The following is a 9,975-nucleotide window of genomic DNA, read 5'->3' on the forward strand; positions in this document are numbered from 1 at the left end:
CAACTTGTTTTTTGCGGGATGAGTTGACGTTTTTATTGGTACCATTTTCAGGCACGTGACATTTTTTGATCGCTTTCTATTCCGATTTTTGGGAGGCAGAATAAGCAAAAACCAACAATTAAGGAATTGTTTTTTTAATTTTTTTATGCTGTTCCGCGTGTGGTAAAATTGATGAGGTAGCTTTATTCTTTGGGTCTGTACGTTTACAGCGGTACCACATTTATATCTTTTTTTATGTTTTGGCGCTTCTACTCAATAAAAGCTATTTTCTAGAAAAAATTATTTTTTTTGCATCACTTTATTCTGAGAGCTATAACTTTTTTATTTTTCAGCTGATGGAGCTGTATGGCGGCTTGTTTTTTGTGGAACAAGATGACGTTTTCAGTGGTACAATTTTTATTTATATTCATCTTTTTGATCGCGTTTAATTCCATCTTTTTTTGGCGTTATGATGATAAAGCATAGTTTTTTGCTTTGTTTTTTATTTTAATTTTTTACCGTGTTCACTAAAGGAGTTAACTTGTGAAATAGTTTTATAGGTCAGGTCGTTCCGGACGTGGCGATACCAAATATGTGTACTTTTATTGTTTTGTTTGTTTTTTTTCATTATAATATTTATTGATGGGTACATTATATTTTTATTTTTGGTGAATTATTTTTTTTTTACATTTTTTTACCACTTTTTTTTACTTTTATACTTTGTCCCACTATGGGACTTTCACTTTTTATACTCTGATCGCTTGTATAACATAGGGATGGAGCACCATCCCTGTGCTATACAGGCTGTCAGCGCTGTAGATGCAGAAGATACTTTGGTCATGCACTGTGCATGATCAAAGTATCTTTCTGCTGTCTGGTGACCCGGATGTTATCATGACGACATCTGGGTTACCATGACAACCATGGAACCCAGCCTCAGACAGCGCGCGACGGCTGGGAAGAGGTGAGTATGCAGTACTTACCTCCGCAATGCTGTGATCGACTTCGATCGCAGCATTGCGGGGGTTAATGTGCCGGGAGCCGTGCGTGACCGCTCCCAGCACATAGCAAAAATCAGCTCACACCCGGCGGCGATCGCGCCCGCACAGCCTGTGTGTGGCCGAAATCAACAGGGCGTACTAATACGTACCTGGCTCTTAAAGCCCAAGACGCAGGTACAGTACGTATTAGTACGCCCTGGGCTGTAAAGGGGTTAAGACCCATAGTGGTGGGGATTGGTTCCCATGGTGAAAAATTAAGTGCCTGGATGGATTTTTACCTAAAGCCTCTGGTTCAGGAAGCTCCGAGTTACATTAGGGATTCAAAATTCATAGTGACCATTTTTGATAAATTTGAATGGCCAAAAAACTTTGGATGATTGTCCTGTGATGTGGTGGCATTATACCCCCTCAATTCCACACCATATTGCTTTAGCATGTTTAACCTACCACCTTGACACATACAGTTCGTACACTATAGAAATAAAAGAATTTCTGGTCATAGCAGTACAGTTCCTCTTAGAGCGTAATTATTTTAGCTTTGATAAAAGTTTTTTTTTACAGAAAAGAGGAGTCAGCATGGGCAGTAAATTTTCTCCTTCGCTAGCGAACATAGTGATGTGTAGGTGGAGGAGCTTTTCATTTACCATAATGATAACACATATAGTGGACACATTGTGTGGTACGGTAGATTTATTGATGACCTCCTCCTGGTGTGGGGGGCACACAGGAGGAGGTGGTACAATTTGTACAGTACATCAACTGCAATAATTTTAATCTTAAATTCACTTAATTCTACAATTCATCCAAAATTACTTTTTTGGATCTCGGACTTGAGGCTACCAAGGAGAAAGAATTGGTCAAAATTAATCCCCACAGAAAATCTACAGCCTCAAATTCTATTCTATCAGCTAAATGTTGTCATCCGCCACATATTAAGAGAAATATCCCTTACGGTGAGCTAATACGAACAATACGAAATTGTTCAGATAACATCACTTTTCAGAAGGAATCAGAAAAAATTTGTAACAGACTATCCAATAGGTGCTATCCCGAGTGGTCTTTAAGAAAAGCGAGTAGAATTGTCTCCAATATAAATCGGAAAGATATACTCCGAAATAAACAGAAAAATAACATTAACACATTGGATACTAGGGTAACGTTTTCTACCACCTATAGTCCTCAGTATAATAAAATTACATCTAGAATTAAAAAGTATAACCCTATTATATATCAGAACAAGAAACTAAAAAACCTACTTTCTAATGCCATCCGCTTTGTAGCCAGGAAAGCGCCCGCTCTGGGAACCATCCTTTCTCCTAGCTTATACACCAGTGAGACTAATACTGTACAACCAAATTGGCTCAGCACAAAAGGTTTCTTCAGATGTGGAGCCAATCGGTGCAAAGCGTGTCTACATGCGGTTAAAACAGATAGTTTTATGTCCTTAAGTAATGATAGAGAATATAAAATTCATGATTTCCTCAATTGTAATTCATCAGGGGTTATATACCTTATAGAATGCACCTTGTGTAAGGTCCACTATGTGGGTTGTACCACAGGTGCGCTGAAAGTCCGTATCAGAAGACATCTTTCTGATGCGATTAATTTGGAAGCCATAAATACATCAGCAGCATCGAGGCATTTTGCGAGAGTTCATAAAGGTGACACCTCATTCTTTAAATACAGTGGGTACGGAAAGTATTCAGACCCCTTTAAATTTTTCACTCTTTGTTTCATTGCAGCCATTTGGTAAATTCTAAAAAGTTCATTTTTTTTATCATCAAAGTACACTCTGCACCTCATCTTGACTGAAAAAAAAAACAGAAACGCAGACATTTTTGCAAATTTATTAAAAAGAAAAACTGAAATATCACATGGTCATAAGTATTCAGACCCTTTGCTCAGTATTGAGTAATAGCACCCTTTTGAGCTAGTACAGCCATGAGTCTTCTTGGGAATGATGCAACAAGTTTTTCACACCTGGATTTGGGGATCCTTCGCCATTCTTCCTTGCAGATCCTCTCCAGTTCCGTCAGGTTGGATGGTGAACGTTGGTGGACTGCCATTTTCAGGTCTCTCCAGAGATGCTCAATTGGGTTTAGGTCAGGACTCTGGCTGGGCCAGTCAAGAATGGTCACAGAGTTGTTCTGAAGCCACTCCTTTGTTATTTTAGGTGTGTACTTAGGGTCATTGTCTTGTTGGAAGGTGAGTCCGAGGTCCAGAGCAATCTGGAAGAGGTTTTCATCCAGGATATCTCTGTACTTGGCCGTATTCATGTTTCCTTCAATTGCAATGAAGCTGCCACCACCATGTTTCACTGTTGGGATTGTATTGGGCAGGTGATGAGCATTGCCTGGTTTTCTCCACACATACCGCTTAGAATTATCACCAAAAAGTTCTATCTTCGTCTCATCAAACCAGAGAATCTTATTTCTCATAGTCTGGGAGTCCTTCATGTGTTTTTGAGCAAACTCTATAAAGGTTTTCATATGTCTTGCACTGAGGAGAGGCTTCCGTCGGGCCACTCTGCCATAAAGGCTCGACTGGTGGAGGGCTGTAGTTGTTAGAACCTTGCTCTTAGGTTTTTTCCTTTGCTGGTCACATGACCTTGTTGGCCTATTTAATCCTGCTCCGCCCTTCTGGCTTTGCTGGACTTCATTGTATAACTACTTTCTAGCTAGCCTGTGCTCTGTATCTAACTCTGTTAGTTTACTTGGTCTACGGACCTCAGTGTTCTATATATTTTGTTTGTTTGTCTGTCTGCTACTATTTCTGTTAGGAGGTGTCCCATTTTCCTCCCAGTCCTTAGTACTTGTAGGGATTCCTTCCCCACATCTATAGGTCTCCGTACAGACTAGCTTAGGACTTTAGCAGGTCTGATCGCAGGATCAGGTCCCCTGTTACATCGTAGGGATAAAGCTGAGTTCTATCGTAGGGACAGATCTCCTCTCTTTCCTTAGCTCTGGTAGCAGAACATAACAGTAAGTCCAGCCTGCAAATTCTCTAAGGAAAGATTTTTCTGTTCCATCATGGTGTCGGTTCAGGATTTGGCTCATCGCCTGCAGGGACTCTCTCTGGAGGTGGCCGAGCTCCGTCAGCACGTGAGTAACTGTCCTGGAGCCATAAATGTTATGACAAGTGTTGTAACGGGCGTATTGCAGCTTTGGATAGGGGAGAATTGCCTGTTCCTATTCAGGATTTTTGGAGAGTTTTTTCTGAGAAGGAATCGCAGGTTTTGCCTCCCCATAGAGACTATGATTGTTCTATTGAATTTGTCCCTGGAGCGACTCTTCCTAAAAGTCGTTTATTTAACCTTACTATTCCTGAGAGGAAGGCTTTGGAGGAATACATACAGACAAGTTTGGCCGCCGGTCACATTAGGCCTTCTAAGTCTCCTGTGGCGGTTGGATTTTTTTTTTGTAAAAAAAAAGGACGGCGGTTTACGTCCTTGTCTGGATTTTCGTGAGATTAACAAAATTACTGTACGCAATCCTTACCCACTGCCATTGATTCCTGATTTATTTAACCAGTTAATGGGGGCCAAGTGGTTCTCTAAAATTGACCTTAAGGGGGCATACAATCTGTTGCGCATGAAGGAGGGTGACGAATGGAAGACTGCTTTTAACACTCCTGTGGGTCATTTTGAGAATCTGGTTATGCCTTTTGGTCTTACTAATGCTCCTGCATTTTTTCAGAATCTTATTAATGACATCCTTAGACCTTTGATCGGCAAAAATGTGGTTGTGTATTTGGATGACATTTTGATTTATTCGCCGGATCTGGAGACTCATTGGCGGAGCGTACGTGAGGTATTACAGTTGTTAATGGACAATTCGCTTTTTGCTAAGCTAGAGAAATGTGAGTTCGCTGTACAGAGAATTAGTTTTTTGGGTTACATTATCTCCAGCGAAGGTTTTGAGATGGACCCGGTTAAAGTTCAAGCTGTACAGGAATGGCCTAGGCCTATTGGTTTGAAATCGATACAGAGGTTTTTAGGTTTCGCCAATTATTACAGAAAATTCATAAAAAAATTTTCTAGTATTGTCAAACCTCTGACCGATCTCACCAGGAGAGGTGCTTCAGGTTGTCAACCAATCTGCTGTTAGGTTGGAGGTTCCTACCTCCTGGAGAATTAATCCGGTATTTCATGTCTCTCTGTTAAAAAAAGCTGTTGTGTCGGATGGTGACGCCTCTGCCTCTGTTCCTCCGGTGGTGGAGGACGGGGAATATGAAATTTCTCGCATCCTTAACTCTAGACGGTATAGAGGTAGTTTGCAGTATCTTGTGGCCTGAAAAGGTTTCGGACCCGAGGATAACTCTTGGGTGAGGTCAGATGATGTTTCCGCGTCCAGACTTATCAGAGCATTTCACAGGAGATTTCCTGATAAGCCTGGTCCTAGGGGATCCGGAGGATCCTCTTAGAAGGGGGGGGGTACTGTTAGAACCTTGCTCTTAGGTTTTTTCCTTTGCTGGTCACATGACCTTGTTGGCCTATTTAATCCTGCTCCGCCCTTCTGGCTTTGCTGGACTTCATTGTATAACTACTTTCTAGCTAGCCTGTGCTCTGTATCTAACTCTGTTAGTTTGCTTGGTCTACGGACCTCAGTGTTCTATATATTTTGTTTGTTTGTCTGTCTGCTACTATTTCTGTTAGGAGGTGTCCCATTTTCCTCCCAGTCCTTAGTACTTGTAGGGATTCCTTCCCCACATCTATAGGTCTCCGTACAGACTAGCTTAGGACTTTAGCAGGTCTGATCGCAGGATCAGGTCCCCTGTTACATCGTAGGGATAAAGCTGAGTTCTATCGTAGGGACAGATCTCCTCTCTTTCCTTAGCTCTGGTAGCAGAACATAACAGTAGTGATAGTTGACTTTGTGGAACTTTCTCCCATTTCCCTACTGCATCTCTGAAGCTCAGCCACAGTGATCTTGGGGTTCTTCATTACCTCTCTCACCAAGGCTCTTCTCCCACGATTGCTCAGTTTGACTGGACGGCTAGGTCTAGGAAGACTTCTGGTTGTCCCAAACTTCTTCCATTTAAGGATTATGGAGGCCACTGTGCTCTTAGGAACTTTGAGTAATGCAGAAATTCTTTTGTAACCTTGGCCAGATCTGCCACAATTCTGTCTCTGAGCTCCTTGGGCAGTTCCTTTGAGCTCATGATTCTCATTTAGTCTGACATGCACTGTGAGCTGTGAGGTCTTATATAGACAGGTGTGTGCCTTTCCAAATCAAGTCCTATCAGTTAAATTAAACACAACTGGACTCCAATGAAAGAGTAGAACCATCTCAAGGAGGATCACAAGGAAATGGACAGCATGTGACTTAAATATGAGTGTCTGAGCAAAGGGTCTGAATACATATGTGATATTTCAGTTTTTCCTTTTTAATAAATTTGAAAAAATTTCTACATTTCTGTTTTTTTTCAGTAAAGATGGGGTGCAGAGTGTACTTTAATGAGAAAAAAATGAACTTTTTAGAATTTATCAAATGGCTGCAATGAAACAAAGAGTGAAAAATTTAAAGTGGTTTGAATACTTTCCGTACCCACTGTATATGGAGATAGAGAAGGTATATAGATCCACACGAGGGGGGGATCATAAGTGCAAACTTCTGAACCGGGAGTTCCTGTGGATTTTCACATTGGATACCACAGGGGTTAAATTCAAGACAGGATCTGATACTGCAGTATTAAGAAATATAATTCTGCATTTATTTCCATGCATGTACACTGGGTACGGAAAGTATTCAGACCCCTTTAAATTTTTCACTCTTTGTTTCATTGCAGCCATTTGGTAAATTCTAAAAAGTTCATTTTTTTCTCATTAAAGCCCACTCTGCACCCCATCTTGACTGAAAGAAAACAGAAATGTAGAAATTTTTGCAAATTTAATAAAAAAGAAAAACTGAAATATCACACGGGCATAAGTATTCAGACCCTTTGCTCAGTATTGAGTAGAAGCACCCTTTTGGGCTAGTACAGCCATGAGTCTTCTTGGAAATGATGCAACAAATTTTTCACACCTGCATTTTGGGATTCTCTACCATTCTTCCTTGCAGATCCTCTCCAGTTCCGTCAGGATGAATGGTAAACGTTGGTGGACAGCCATTTTCAGGTCTTTCCAAAGATGCTCAATTGGGTTTAGGTCAGGGCTCTGGCTGGACCAGTCAAGAATGGTCACATAGTTGTTCTGAAGCCACTCCTTTGTTATTTTAGCTGTGTGCTTAGGGTCATTGTCTTTTTGGAAGGTGAACCTTTGGCCAAGTCTGAGGTGCAGAGCACTCGGGAAGAGGTTTTCATCCAGGATATCTCTGTACTTGGCCGCATTCATGTTTCCTTCAATTGCAACCAGTCGTCCTGTCCCTGCAGCTGAAAAACACACCCATAGCATGATACTGCTGTTATGATCTGCTACAAGAACTAAGGAAAGAGAGGAAATCTGTCCATACAATAGGACTAAGCTGATTCCCTACGATGCAGCGGGCAACCTGTTCCTTGTGAACAGACCCGCCTTCGTCCGTGGCTAGTCTGAACGCAGACCTATAGATTAAAGGGAGGGGTCCCTAAAAGAACTAAGGACTGGGACAAAATTGGACACCTCCTGGCAGAAGTAGTAGCAGAAGAAGACAAACAGACAAAAGTACTTAGTGGTCCAAGGACCAAACAAACTAGAGAGATACAGTAGGTGCAAAGCACCTGGCTAGATTAAGAGTCAAAGTAACACTGAAGTCCAGCAAAGCCTGAAGGGCGGAGCTGGAATAAATAGACAGAAGGTCACGTGACCACAAAATAGAAAAAACTAACAGGAGTGTTCTAACAACTGCCACCACCATGTTTCACTGTTGAGATTGTATTAGGCAGGTGATGAGCAGTGCCTGGTTTTCTCCACACATACCACTTAGAATTATCACCAAAAAGTTCTATCTTTGTCTCATCAGACCAGAGAATCTTATTTCTCATAGTCTGGGAGTCCTTCATGTGTTTTTGAGCAAACTCTATGCGGGCTTTCATATGTTTTGCACTGAGGAGAGGCTTCCGTCTGGCCACTCTGCTATAAAGGCCCAACTGGTGGAGGGCTGCAGTGATAGTTGACTTTGTGGAACTTTCTCCCATCTCCCTACTGCATCTCTGGAGCTCAGCCACAGTGATCTTAGGGTTCTTCTTTACCTCTCTCTCCAAGGCTCTTCTCCCACGATTGCTCAGTTTGGCTGGACGGCCAGGTCTAGGAAGACTTCTGGTGGTCCCAAACTTCTTCCATTTAAGGATTATGGAGGCCACTGTGCTCTTATGAACCTTGAGTAATGCAGAAATTCTTTTATAACCTTGGCTAGATCTGTGCCTTGCCACAATTCGGTCTCTGAGCTCCTTGGGCAGTTCCTTTGAGCTCATGATTCTCATTTGGTCTGACATGCACTGTCAGCTGTGGGGTCTTATATAGACAGGTGTGTGCCTTTCCAAATCAAGTCCTATCAGTTTAATTAAACACATTTGGACTCCATTGAAGGAGTAGAACCATCTCAAGGAGGATCACAAGGAAATGGACAGCATGTGACTTAAATATGAGTGTCTGAGCAAAGGATCTGAATACTTATGACCATGTGATATTTCAGTTTTTCTTTTTTAATAAATTTGCAAAAAAATTCTACATTGCTGTTTTTTTCAGTCAAGATGGGGTGCAGAGTGTACTTTAATGAGAAAAAAAATGAACTTTTTATACACTGCTCCAAAAATAAAGGGGACACTTAAAACAACAGAATATAACTCCAAGTAAATCAAACTTCTGTGAAATCAAACTGTCCACTTAGGAAGCAACACTGATTGACAATCAATTTCACATGCTGATGTGCAAATGGAATAGACGATAGATGGAAATTATTGGCAATTATCAAGACACCCTCAATAAAGGAGTGGTTCTGCAGGTGGGGACCACAGACCACATCTCAGTACCAATGCTTTCTGGCTGATGTTTTGGTCACTTTTGAATGTTAGTTGTGCTTTCACACTCGTGGTAGCATGAGACAGACTCTACAGCCCACAGAAGTTGCTCAGATAGTGCAGCTCATCCAGGATAGCACATCAATGCGAGCTGTGGCAAGAAGGTTGGCTGCGTCCAGAGGCTGGAGGTGCTACCAGGAGACAGGCCAGTACACCAGGAGATGTGGAGGGGGCCGTAGGAGGGCAACAACCCAGCAGCAGGACCGCTACCTCCGACTTTGTGCAAGGAGGAACAGGAAGAGCACTGCCAGAGCCCTGCAAAATGACCTCCAGCAGGCCACAAATGTGCATTTGTCTGCACAAACGGTTAGATACCGACTCCATGAGGGTGGTATGAGGGCCCGACATCCACAGATAGGGGTTGTGCTCACAGCCCAACACCATGCAGGATGCTTGGCATTTGCCACAAAACACCAGGATTGGCAAAGTTGCCACTCGCGCCCTGTGCTCTTCACAGATGAAAGCAGGTTCACACTGAGCACATGTGACAGACGTGACAGAGTCTGGAGACGCCGTGGAGAGCGACATCCTTCAGCATGACCGGTTTGGCAGTGGGTGAGTTATGGTGTGGGGTGGCATTTCTTTGGAGGGCCGCACAGTCCTCCATGTGCTCGCCAGAGGTAGCCTGACTTCCATTAGGTACCGAGATGAGATCCTCAGACCCCTTGTGAGACCATATGCTGGTGCGGTTGGCCCTGGGTTCCTCCTAATGCAGGACAATGCCAGACCTCATGTGGCTGGAGTGTGTCAGCAGTTCCTGCAAGATGAAGGCATTAAAGCTATGGACTGGCCCGCCCGTTCCCCAGACCTGAATCCGATTGAGCACATCTGGGACATCATGTCTCGCTCCATCCGCCAACGTCACGTTGCACCACAGACTGTCCAGGAGTTGGCGGATGCTTTAGTCCAGGTCTGGGAGGAGATCCCACAGGAGACCATCCGCAACCTCATCAGGAGCATGCCCAGGCGTTGTATGGAGTTCATACAGGCACGTGGATAT

This window comes from Phyllobates terribilis, unplaced genomic scaffold (assembly GCF_046119375.1).
Source record: "Phyllobates terribilis strain yellow unplaced genomic scaffold, ASM4611937v1 Scaffold_29__1_contigs__length_15306474, whole genome shotgun sequence".
In the NCBI taxonomy this organism is placed as follows: Eukaryota; Metazoa; Chordata; class Amphibia; order Anura; family Dendrobatidae; genus Phyllobates; species Phyllobates terribilis.